Here is an 11,759-nt window from a genome sequence, read left to right as displayed (position 1 = left end):
ATTACTTTTTACTATTTATTTTTAATATTATTTATAATTTGTATTACCTACTAATGATTTGGTTTTAGGTCATTTTGAAAGATCAGCGAGGCTGATAAAATCAAAATTAATACCATGTACAACTCATGAATTGCTCCAAATAGAATGATGTAAAATTTCATCAATGAAGCTGGTTCTCTTGAGAATATTAGATTTATACAAAAGGATTTATACGACTACATAGGGTCGAACTAGAAGAAGTGCAAGATGGTGATGTTGAAATAGTGATGGTGTATCTTTATGTAAAGCAAGAACTTGATCCATTATTTTTTGTGAGCCATGCGAGAGATGAACATGGAAACTTAGAGAAGTTATTATGGTGTGATGGTGTATCACGTATCGATTATAAGGGATTTGGACATGTACTTGCATTTGACACTACGTACAAGTGTAATGCATACGACGAACCATTTATAGTCTTGATTGGCATTAATCATCACCGAAATATAGTTCCATTTAGATATGTATTGGTAGTAAATGTGAAAGAAGATACTTATACGTGGGTTTTACAATAATTGATTAATGCAAGAGATGGCTACAAACCACTTACTGTTATTACCGATGGAGATAAAGCCATGGCAAATGCCATTGCTCAAGTTCTCCTAGAGGTGAACCATAGATTATATTTATGAAATCTTATGAGGAATGCGAAATCAAATGGTAATAAACAATTTCACGATGAATTTATGAGGTGTGTTGACAAGTGTAGAACATTAAAAATTTTTGAAGAGGCTTGGAGTGAATTAGTTTATAAGAATAAATTTGAAAATATGAGACAGGTAAAAGAATTATGCGAGACTAAAGAAAAATGGGTAGAAGCATATATACGAGGATACTTTTATGCAAGTGACTTTTTTTATATCTTAAAAATACTTTAATTATAGTTGAATTCACTTTATATTCTCTGTTATTTATTTTATTTGATGAAAACTATTATTTTTTTATGTGCAACAATAAGAACTACTCAACGGTGTGAATAAATGCATAGAACACTTAAAACTTTGTTGGACAAAAAGGTAATGTTGTATTGTTTTGTTACATATTATCATTAGGAACTCCAATCTTTAAGGTGGGAGGAAGGTCATCAAGACTACAAAACAACAGATGAACAACTATATTGTGATGGTGTATTGAAGACTTTGAAAACTTATACGGCACAAGTGTATACAAGGATTTGTTTTGCTAGTTTGTGCAAGGAAATATCATATGAGGGTTATTATTTGGTCAAAAGTAGTATATAGAGTAATGGACATGTAACAACCCGAAAATTTAAAAATAATATTTAGTTAAAATTTGAGTTTTTAATTGCAAAAATTGATAAATTTTGGGGACTAAATTGAAAGATTTTAAAACTTGTAACTTATTTTAGACTTAAAAAAATTCAGAGACCAAGCCCTGAATTTACCCAAAAAAAGTTGGTGAGGTTTGGTATTATATACTGCAATTGGTTTCTGATTTTTCAGAAACCAATTGCTCCCAAATTGCTTTTAAAATTCCTTCCCCCAACGTCAACTTCCGACAACGATCCCGACGCCATCCGAATTTCGATCGTCGTTTTGAAACAACCATCGTGTTCGTTATCGAGTCAGGAACAATTCCCTTAAATTAATTGAGGTGAAACACTGCCAAACGTCGGGAATTTCAATTCAAAGTCTCGACGTCTTTTTTTAGCATAATCGTCGAGAAAATCTTAAATTCACCGCCGATCGGTACTTCGTTTTGGACACCTCTCGTACCATCGTGTTCCTTGTTCCATTCTGAGTCCACCAGTGTCATTCTTTTCTACGACGGCGACGGCGCGTGTGGAGGTGAATCGGTCAAAGTTTCCGATTTGTTGAAATCGAGCTCTCCGCCGTTCAAATATTTGAACTGAGCTTTGTAAGTATCTCGAAATCGCTCAAAATAATTTTTAGGAATTGTTCCGTGACTTTTACGCTGCTGGAAGAGCCCTCACGCGCCCCCACGCGCCGCCACTACACGTGGGGAAGATTAATATGATCGGTTTGACAGGTTTTTCAAAGGGTTTGACCGGTTCCGACCCGACCCATTGACCCGACCTAACTCGTTGACCCAACCCGACCCTACCCGTTGACCGTTAACCGTTGACCGAGTGACATTTTAGTAATTATTTTGAAACTGGTGACATATTGGGAATTAATTCGAAAAGGGTGCTATTTTTGTAAATTTTTAGAAGAAAAATGCTATTTTCGTAATTTTTGAAAAAAATGACATTTTAGTAAATATATTGAAAATGGTGCTATATTGGTCATTAATTTTAAAATGGTGATATTTTTGTAATTTTGTAAAAAAAATATATATACAAATTAATTTCGTAAAATGGTTGATCACTTTTGACCAGAACTTTGACCGACTATTAAACAGTCGTTAATCTTTTCGAGAATATCTATCATGACATGTTTTGACGTTCTGAATTCGTTTTTGGGGTTCTTTTTACCAAACTCGAACCCGAAAGTCTCCAAATCGTCAGTCAAACCTGTTGACTTTGATTTTGACCAAGAATTCAAAATTTCGGAAGGTTATATATAATCATTTTCGATGTTCTGAATCCGATTCCGAAGTCCGTTTTGCAAAATTCTGACCCGAAATTTCCGAATCGAGCTTGTAAACCCAAAAGGCTTAATATTTTAATATTTTGATTATTTATTTGAGATTTGGTTAAGGAATTGATTCAATAAAAATATTTTATGAATGTACTCGTGTTTCTCCTGAGCAAAGATCAGTTAGGTCTGGTCTTGTCCATTCGTTAGATCAGCCTGAACCGCGTACTACGAGAATTACCCGTAGGTTTCCGTATATTATTTAAATAATAGTTAGATTATTTATATTAGGATTCCAATATGGATTTTTCCAATTCGTAGGATCTAGCGCTGCAGCAGAGCGTGATCGACAAACCCAGTAATAAGCTTCCCTATCTGATTTCTCATACTGTTATAGGTGTATTTCCCGACAGTATTACACTAGTAATGTTTAAAATATATATTTGAATATTGTGTACCTGATATTTGATTTACTGTATATTTCTGATATGATTTCTGGTTACGATATTTTATACCGATTCTCTGAATACTGATTATCCGATATTTGAATTTCTGTATACTACTAATTTGTCTTCTGATTTCCGTATTTCTGTATATGATTTCCAAATATGAACACTTTTATGTTTTAAAGAATTAATCATGGTTTTCATTCAAATACATTCACGAACATTTCTGTCATTGGGGTGGGGATATTGTGGAAGGAAGTATATCTGCAGGTTCCTTGGCTGTGTGCTCAGGGCCTTACTGGTTGTGTGGGATGTGTGTATGGTTTTGGGGAACCTACACAAACAGATTGTGAAAGGATGGGGTAGTGTTCAAGTTTTCAAAACATATTGCATAAACAAAATTTTATTGTAATATTTTAATTGTATATTTTTATACACTGTATGGAGCACACTGGGCTTTTTAGCTCATTCTGTAGTTTTTACCCTTTTTCAGATAACAACAGACCATAAACTATCAGATTTGACATCAGGGGAGATCAACTACTTATTTTGTACGAACTTATATCTCTATATGTTTTTCACTTATGTTTGGTGACATATATTTGCTATCGTTTTGGATATATCTGTATTATTAACATTTTGTTTTGTATTATATCTAATGTATTGTAAGATATTTTAAAGAAACAAAATCTTTGAATGGGATATGTGACCACTTAGGTTATGGTCTAAATTACAGACCGGGTCTGGGGGGTTACATTTGGTGGTATTAGAGCTTTCGGTTTTAAACACTCGAACTGTATATGGGTCCTAAACTTTGGATTTTTAAGAAATTTTGAAGAAAAAAATGTCACCTTATTTTATGATTTAAAAGTTTCTCGAGATCCCTGATGTTAATCTGACATATGTTTCAAATTCTTTCTGTAGAGCCTTATAGATCCAACGATGAGTGCTGCTAGAGGTCGTAGGACAGGACGTGGTCTTGGTCGAGGACGAGTCACTCGACCTTCTGTTACGATAGATGATCCGATGTCACCACGTGATCCTTCTGTTCCGTAAATAAATCCGATCCTTTCTCATAATGATCAGTTTACTCTCGTCACTGGAGATGAAGATACTGACATGAACGAAGACGCCATTAATAGAGCTATATTTCGCATGTTTCAGAGAGTTGCCAAAGCCCCTAGTAATATGACTGCGATTGAGATTTCAAATTCCTTGGTAGCTGCTGGTGTAGTTCCATTCGAGGGTATTACTGGTGGACCTCCGACAGACGCTGAGTATTGGTTGGAGGACATAGAGAGGATTATGGATGAGATGGATCTCAGACCTGAGCAGAAGTTGAAAGTGGTCCTAACTATGTTGAAGAAAGAGAGCTTCAAATGGTGGCAATCGATTTCTGGTAGTATCCCAAGAAACCAGTTAACATGGGATCTTTTTAAGACACGTTTCCGGAGTCGCTATATTGGGGAGAGATATCTACAGGAGCGACGCCAGGAGTTTCAGGATCTGAAGCAGGGTAATATGTCTATTATGGACTACGAGGTGGAATTCATTCGATTGAGCCGATATGCCCCCGGACTTGTTAACACAGAGGTAGATAGATGCTTGAGGTTTGAGAATGGACTCACGTATGAAATCAGGAGCCGAGTTGCTACCCACCGGGAGAGAAATTTTGATGCATTGGTTTGAGATAGCCAAGACTGCTGAGGAAATAGAGTGATTGGGTTGGAGCACATGAGAGACAGTGATCGAGCTCAAACCCGATTTAGGAGGCCTTCTTGTTCTATTGATTCTTCTGCACATCCTACCAAGAGAGGCAGAAGTGATTCCTTTCAGAGAGGCAGTGCGAGTATCAGACCTGTTGCATCTGGTTCTTCAGCTGTTCAGCCTTCTAGACATGATGGATCTTCTAGGTCGCAACCTTTGCATATATGTAAGCATTGTGGGAAATCTCATTTTGGGGAATGCAAGAAGAAATTGGGTATATGTTTTAGATGTGGTTCAGGTGACCATATGGTAAAGGATTGTCCAGAGCTAGCTTATACAGTTCAGACACCAGCTCGTATTCCCGCTCGTACTCAGAGTACTGTTCAGACTCCTGCAGGTAGTCGTACTCAGGAGAGATCATCGGGATCAGCTAGTAGAGGTCGAGCATCTCAGAGTAGGGGTCCAGTCAAATCTGAGGCCAGACAGCCTGCATTGGTTTACACTGCCAGACTTCGACAAGATCGTGATGGGCCTAATGTGACTGCATGTACTGTTACTATTCATTCAGTTCCATACTTTGCATTGTTTGATAGTGGCTCTACCAATTCCTATGTATCGCATTCCGTTTCTTAGGGTTTAAATATTCCTGTTGAGAATACTGAGCATTTGGTGATAGTTCAAAGTCCCTTAGGCAAGTCCATTGTGTTGGATCATATTTATAGAGAGTGCCCTATTGAGATCAATGGAGAGATTTTTCTGGATGACCTGATGGACTTGCCTTTGGAAGAGTTTGATTTGATTCTCGGCGTAGATTGGTTGGACAAACATCGAGTAAATATTGATTTTTGAAACTAGGAGAGCTGTTCTGAAGACCCCGGATAATCGAAAGATTGTAATGATCGGAGAACGCCATGGATTTCTGACGAATGTTGTGTCTGCTTTGGTAGCTGAGAAGATGATCAGGAAAGGTTCTGAGGCGTTTCTTGCTTATATATTGGATACTAGGAGTTCTTAATCTCATATTGAAGGCATTCGGATTGTCAAAGAATTTTCTGATGTTTTTCCCAGGGAATTACCTGGATTACCTCCGGATAGAGAAGTCGAGTTTGAGATTGAAGTCTATTCTAATTCTACTCCGGTTTCAATGGCTCCTTATCGTATGGCCCCAAAAGAGCTTAAAGAACTGAAAGTCCAACTCCATGAGTTGTTGGACAGGGGATTTATCCGACCCAGTGTATCACTGTGGGGAGCCCCAGTTCTCTTTGTCAAGAAGAAAGATGGGACTTTGAGACTTTGTATTGATTATAGGAAACTGAACAAGCTCACAGTTAAAAACAAATATCCTCTGCCCAGGATCGATGATCTATTTGACCAATTTCGAGGGGCTTCTATCTTTTCAAAAATAGACTTGAGGTCTGGTTATTATCAACTCAAAGTGAAAGACTCAGATATTCCGAAGACTGCTTTCCGTACCCGGTATGGGCATTATGAATTTTTAGTGATATCATTCGGGTTGACAAATGCCCCTGCTGCATTTATGGATCTGATGCATAGGGTGTTTCGACCTTATTTGGACCAGTTTGTTGTTGTGTTCATTGATGACATACTGGTGTATTCTATAAGTGAAGCAGAACATGAGGAGCATTTAAAGATTGTTCTACAGACTTTAAGGAAAAATAAGCTATACGCTAAGTTGAGCAAGTGTGAGTTTTGGCTCAACGAAGTGACTTTTCTTGGACATATTGTTTCTGCTGATGGTATTCAGGTGGATCCAAGCAAAGTGGAGGCTATTCTGAACTGGAAGTAACCCATGAATGTTTCTGAGATCCGTAGTTTCTTGGGTTTAGCTGGTTACTACCATCATTTCGTTGAGGGGTTCTCCCTTATTGCAGCTCATCTGACGAAACTAAGATGTTCCATTTGTCTGGTCTGAGAACCAACAAGCTAGCTTTGAGAAACTGAAGATTGTTCTAACTCAAGCCCCAGTACTGATTCAGCCTGAATCTGGGAAAGATTTTTCTGTCTACAGTGATGCTTCTCACTCTAGATTAGGATGTGTTTTGATGCAAGATAGGAAGGTTGTCGCTTATGCTTCGCGTCAATTAAAGCCGCATGAGCGTAACTATCCTATTCACGATCTAGAGTTAGCTGTCGTGGTTTTTACTTTAAAGATCTGGAGACATTACCTATACGGAGAAAAGTGTTATATTTATACTGATCATAAGAGTCTGAAGTATCTGCTTACTCAGAAAGAATTGAATTTGAGACAGCGTCGTTGGTTGGAGCTTCTAAAGGACTATGATTTAGAGATAGAATATCATCCAGGGAAGGCTAATGTAGTGGCAGACGCCTTGAGCCGTAAGGCGATATCAGATCTCAGAGCCTTATTCGCCAACTTGAGTTTATTTGATGATAATAGTCTGTTAGCATAGTTGCAGGTTAAACCTACTTTGGCCGAGGAGATTAAGACCAAACAACTTCTGGATAGCTCATTGCTTTCCATTATTGAGCAAGTTAAGCAAGGATCGAGTTCGGAGTATTGATAACTCCGTAAAAAGGCTATTTTTAAGGCCTTTTCAACTTAAGTTATTGTTTGTTTAAGGGTATATATAGGTCATTTTAGATGTATGTAGCTGTATATAATTGCATTTTTGGTGGTTATGTTATTTTATTTTATTAAGGTGCTATATGAAAAGGAAGGTGTGATTTTTAGTATGTGCAGGAAATAACAAGCAAAATAGGCGAGCTGGAAAGTAATGCCGCGGCATCACAAGTTGCTGAAGCAGATTAAAATGCCTTGGCATTTCTGGCACAGAAAACGACAAAAATATACAGATGTATGTGGACAGCTGGCTCTGCACGTGAAATGATGGCTGTAACAGCCTGCTAGGGGACCACTGACACCTGGAGGATAAGGTTCATGCACAACATGTGATTCTAGGGGTATGAGGGGTATTTTGCACCCAACAATATCCCAACAACCTCATCATTACCCGTAGATATTTTTTATATATTACACCTCACAAGAAAGAGAGTGTGTGGAAGAAATGAGACGCATATTGTAGCAGAAAAATCATATTTTTATTTTCCCTTTTCCTTTCTTCTTCCTTGGGTTTTCTTCCATTGATAAAGCTTCAAGGAGTGGCGAGCTAGGCGCCGAGAGGAGCTAGCAAGCTAAGGCAGTTCGTGGTGGACGAGGAGACCTCCGGTGGCGCGTGTCGAAGGCTCTTTCTCACTTCCCTTTGCTGTTATTTTATTTGTGGGTTGTTGGAACGAATATTTTGTGGATTTTTCTATGGATATTTCGAACCCCACCATGAACTAACTTATTTGGTGGTGTTGGTTTAATGGATGTTTTAACTTTATTTTAATGGTATATTTAAGTTTATTTTGGTTCTTTATTTGCTTTGTTTATGAATGCTTCACCATCTAGGCTTGTAAGAGGCATGGAAATGTCCATTTCTTAGATGAAGGTTAGGTGTTCGGAAGAATCCTAAGCTAAAAATACTTGTAAGTATTCGGAAGAAACGCAAGACAAGATCCTCATAAGCAATGGGTTATGGTATTTTCAAGGGGCTTTGAACCGGCCTAGGAATATTATAACCTAATCCCTTAGATCTCGGAAGAGACTAGGATAGGATTTCAACGACTAAAAAGGGTGTCTTTATCAATAGGGTAGGCTGTCCAACATCGTTGAGTGAGAGCAGATGCCTTGGCATCCTATTCTGTTAGGTTCATGTGAGAACATTTTAGGAAAGCCCTGTCGAGTAAGTGAAGTCCAGAAAACTTAAATATACTTGAGAAATAAGTTTAGCATCCTTAGATCAATCCCTACCATTCATTCCATTGAAAGTTTGTCACGTGAGGATTATCTTCTTTTTATTTTATTTTTTATTTATTTACTGTTTTTTACCAATTTCCTTTGTCATGACATTTCCTTTTGTTACTCATACACATTTCATTTGCTTCAACATAATCATTTGTGAATACCATTAGCTATACTTAATTACTTTAGAATAGTGCATAAACTTTACTCAATATCCTTCCAATCCCTGTGGAGACGATACTCACTCATCACTTTATTACTTGAGCGATTGTGTATACTTGCACATTATTTGCGTATATTTTATAGTACTCACAACACGCGAACAAGTTTTTGGCGCCGTTGCCGGGATTGGCAATTGATGATGTTGAGTTTAGTTGTTGCACCGTTTTATTTATTTTCTTTGTACATAGTTACTTGTTTTTGTGTTTACCTTTTTCAGGCGTTACGTTGTCGCATGACACGTAAAAGACCCAAAGAACCATTATTTCATATAGAACCTGAGGCTCATGTTGTTCAAAATCAAGTGAAGGATCCTGCAGTTCTAAATGCCACGACAATTCCAAATGCTAGGAATGTTGCTCGACCACAAACTATTAGAGATTACTTATCTCCCACCTTAGATGACCTACAACCTGCTATTATACCTCCCAAGATTCAGGCAACCCAATTCGAGCTCAAACCAGTTATATTCGACATGTTGGACTTGATTGGAAAGTTTGGTGGTGCTCCTTATGAGGATGCAAGGCAACATGTTCGAGAATTTTTGGAGGTCTGTGACTCCTTTCGACAAGAAGGTGTGCATGAAGATGTGCTGAAATTGAAGTTATTTTCATATTCTTTGAAAGATGATGCCAGGGCATGGTTCAATGGATTACCTTCCGGCTCTATAAGGTCTTGGAATGAATTGTGCAAAAAAATTTTGCTACGGCATAATCCACCGAATATGAAAAACCATCTTAGGAATGCCATATCATCTTTTCACCAAGCTGATGATGAGTCAATGTATGAGTGTTGGGATCCCTACAAAGAATTGCTTCGCAAATGTACCAACCATGGATTCCACGACTGGACTCAAGTCGTGATGTTCTACAATGGAGCCAATCACCCACGAGGATGATGCTAGATGCCTGGACAAAGGCACTTTGCTTGACTAATCACCTGAAGAGGCTTTTGGCATTCTTGATCGAATTGCTAACCATGATTACCAATTTCCCTCTTCAAGGTTTGAAACTATAAGGAAGGCATCTGGGACATTCAAGTTGGAAGCTGAAGATTTAGTGTCGGCCCAACTCTCTACCATCACCAATATGTTGAAGAATTTGCAACATTCTAATGAGGTGAAAGAAGTGAATGTTGATAGCTTGGCATGTCTGTTATGCCAAGGCAATCACCATGAATATGAATGCCCGAACAATCAAAAGTCCATCAACTATGTGGGAAGCTTCAATGGATGGAGTCAGCAGCCCAACTTCTCATGGGAAAATCAAGGAGCTTGTAATGTCATTCATCTCGCTCAGCAGCAGTATATGGATGAGCCCCCGGCCTTACGAATGAATATGCCATGGCATACTTTTAAGGGGACAACATCTTCTCTAGAGGCCACTATGCAAGACTTTATGGCAACTACAAAGGCTCTATTACATGATCACGACACATCTATTAAGATTCAAGAAGAAGTATTACAAAGTCCTGGAGCATTGTTGCAAAGTCATAATTTGTCTTTGAGAGCTTTGGAAATGCAAGTGGATCAAATTGCCACGGCATTACAAGAATACCAACCAGACAGATTGCCTAATGATACTGAAGTCACTAAGGATAAAGGCAGTGAGCAATTTAGTACATTCACCTCAGGGAGTGGCACCCAGATTTACAAAGATGCTAAGTTTGGGGGGGAAACACTCAAAGAACCTAACTATGAGATTGTGCATGAAGAATCTCAATTGCAAGAGGACTTACATTCGTTGGAGAACAAAGTTGAAGGTTCAATGAGTAAACCCAATGATGGCAGGCAAAATAATGCCACGGTAAACGAAAAACCCCCACTAGCAAAAGTTGATGACCAAAGGGAAGCTGCAGAATTATGCCACGACAATTTTGTAGGCACTTGTGAGTACTTGAAGCTCGATGAAGAAGACAAAGATGAGCTTAAGCATATTTCAAAGGAGACGGGTCAGTCTAGCTTACTTATAGTTAGACCAGGTATGAAATCTGAACCTGTGGATTTCATTGAATTTACTCATCCTAAACCCCAAGTAGCTGCCCATTTTTCTAGGCTAGAAATTGTTAAAGCACTAAGGAATAAAATGGAGAAACAATTCCCTGATGAGAAATTATTATTTGCCACGGCATTGTCGTGGTACGCTGACATTGTCAATTTTCTCGTTAATGGTGTTTTGCTTCCTTACTTGAATAGCCAGGGCAAGAACAGATTGATGCAGGATGATGACCCCTACTTCTTGAACGAATTTGCTGCCCAAGCAATTAAAAGATGTCACGGCAACGGGGAGAAAAAAAGAGAGGACTACTGTAAAGGTCCTACAAATCGGGTTCTATAGACTTACACTGAAGGTGGCGCTGTTATATATGTGGAGCATTTTGGTCTATACTGGTGCTCCAATCGAACGCGACAAAAATGCCATAATAATTCATGTTTTGGAGTTTGCATCCCTTGAACCCTTTTTAATTTATGTTTTAGAAGTTTTATTTTGTCGTGAGTGTTTGTTTGTTTATTTTTATTTGTTTTATTTTTTTAGTTTTAATTTTAATATTATTTTTTTAGGACAAAGGGTGTTTTGAAGGATGAATATGATGAAATCTCACGAGGGAACTTCACAGTCTGCTGCAAACCAATATGCCATGACAAATCTAGATGTAATTGAGGCTCTAACAAGACGCAGTCGTGGCACCTGTTCACAAGGAGATGCTCCCACATTGGGCTTATAATCTTCTAGTCATTCTGGACGAGATCTTGCCATCATTTGAGGATGCCACGACATTTGTAAATGTCACTCAGCAAGACAATACACCCAAACCAGAGGATGCTAACCCAGTCAGCATGGACTAGATGACGTCTGAAGTCATCTGTTGGGCGTATGGAGACCTCAACATCTAAGAACACTGAAGGCCCTAGCACACCAGCTGCTGAACCCAGTTCTGATCCTGACAAAAGCCCCACATCACTGA

This window comes from Hibiscus syriacus, unplaced genomic scaffold (genome assembly GCF_006381635.1).
Source record: "Hibiscus syriacus cultivar Baekdansim isolate YM2019G1 unplaced genomic scaffold, ASM638163v2 tig00000724_pilon, whole genome shotgun sequence".
Taxonomy (NCBI): Eukaryota; Viridiplantae; Streptophyta; class Magnoliopsida; order Malvales; family Malvaceae; genus Hibiscus; species Hibiscus syriacus.
This window is presented reverse-complemented; position numbering follows the sequence as displayed.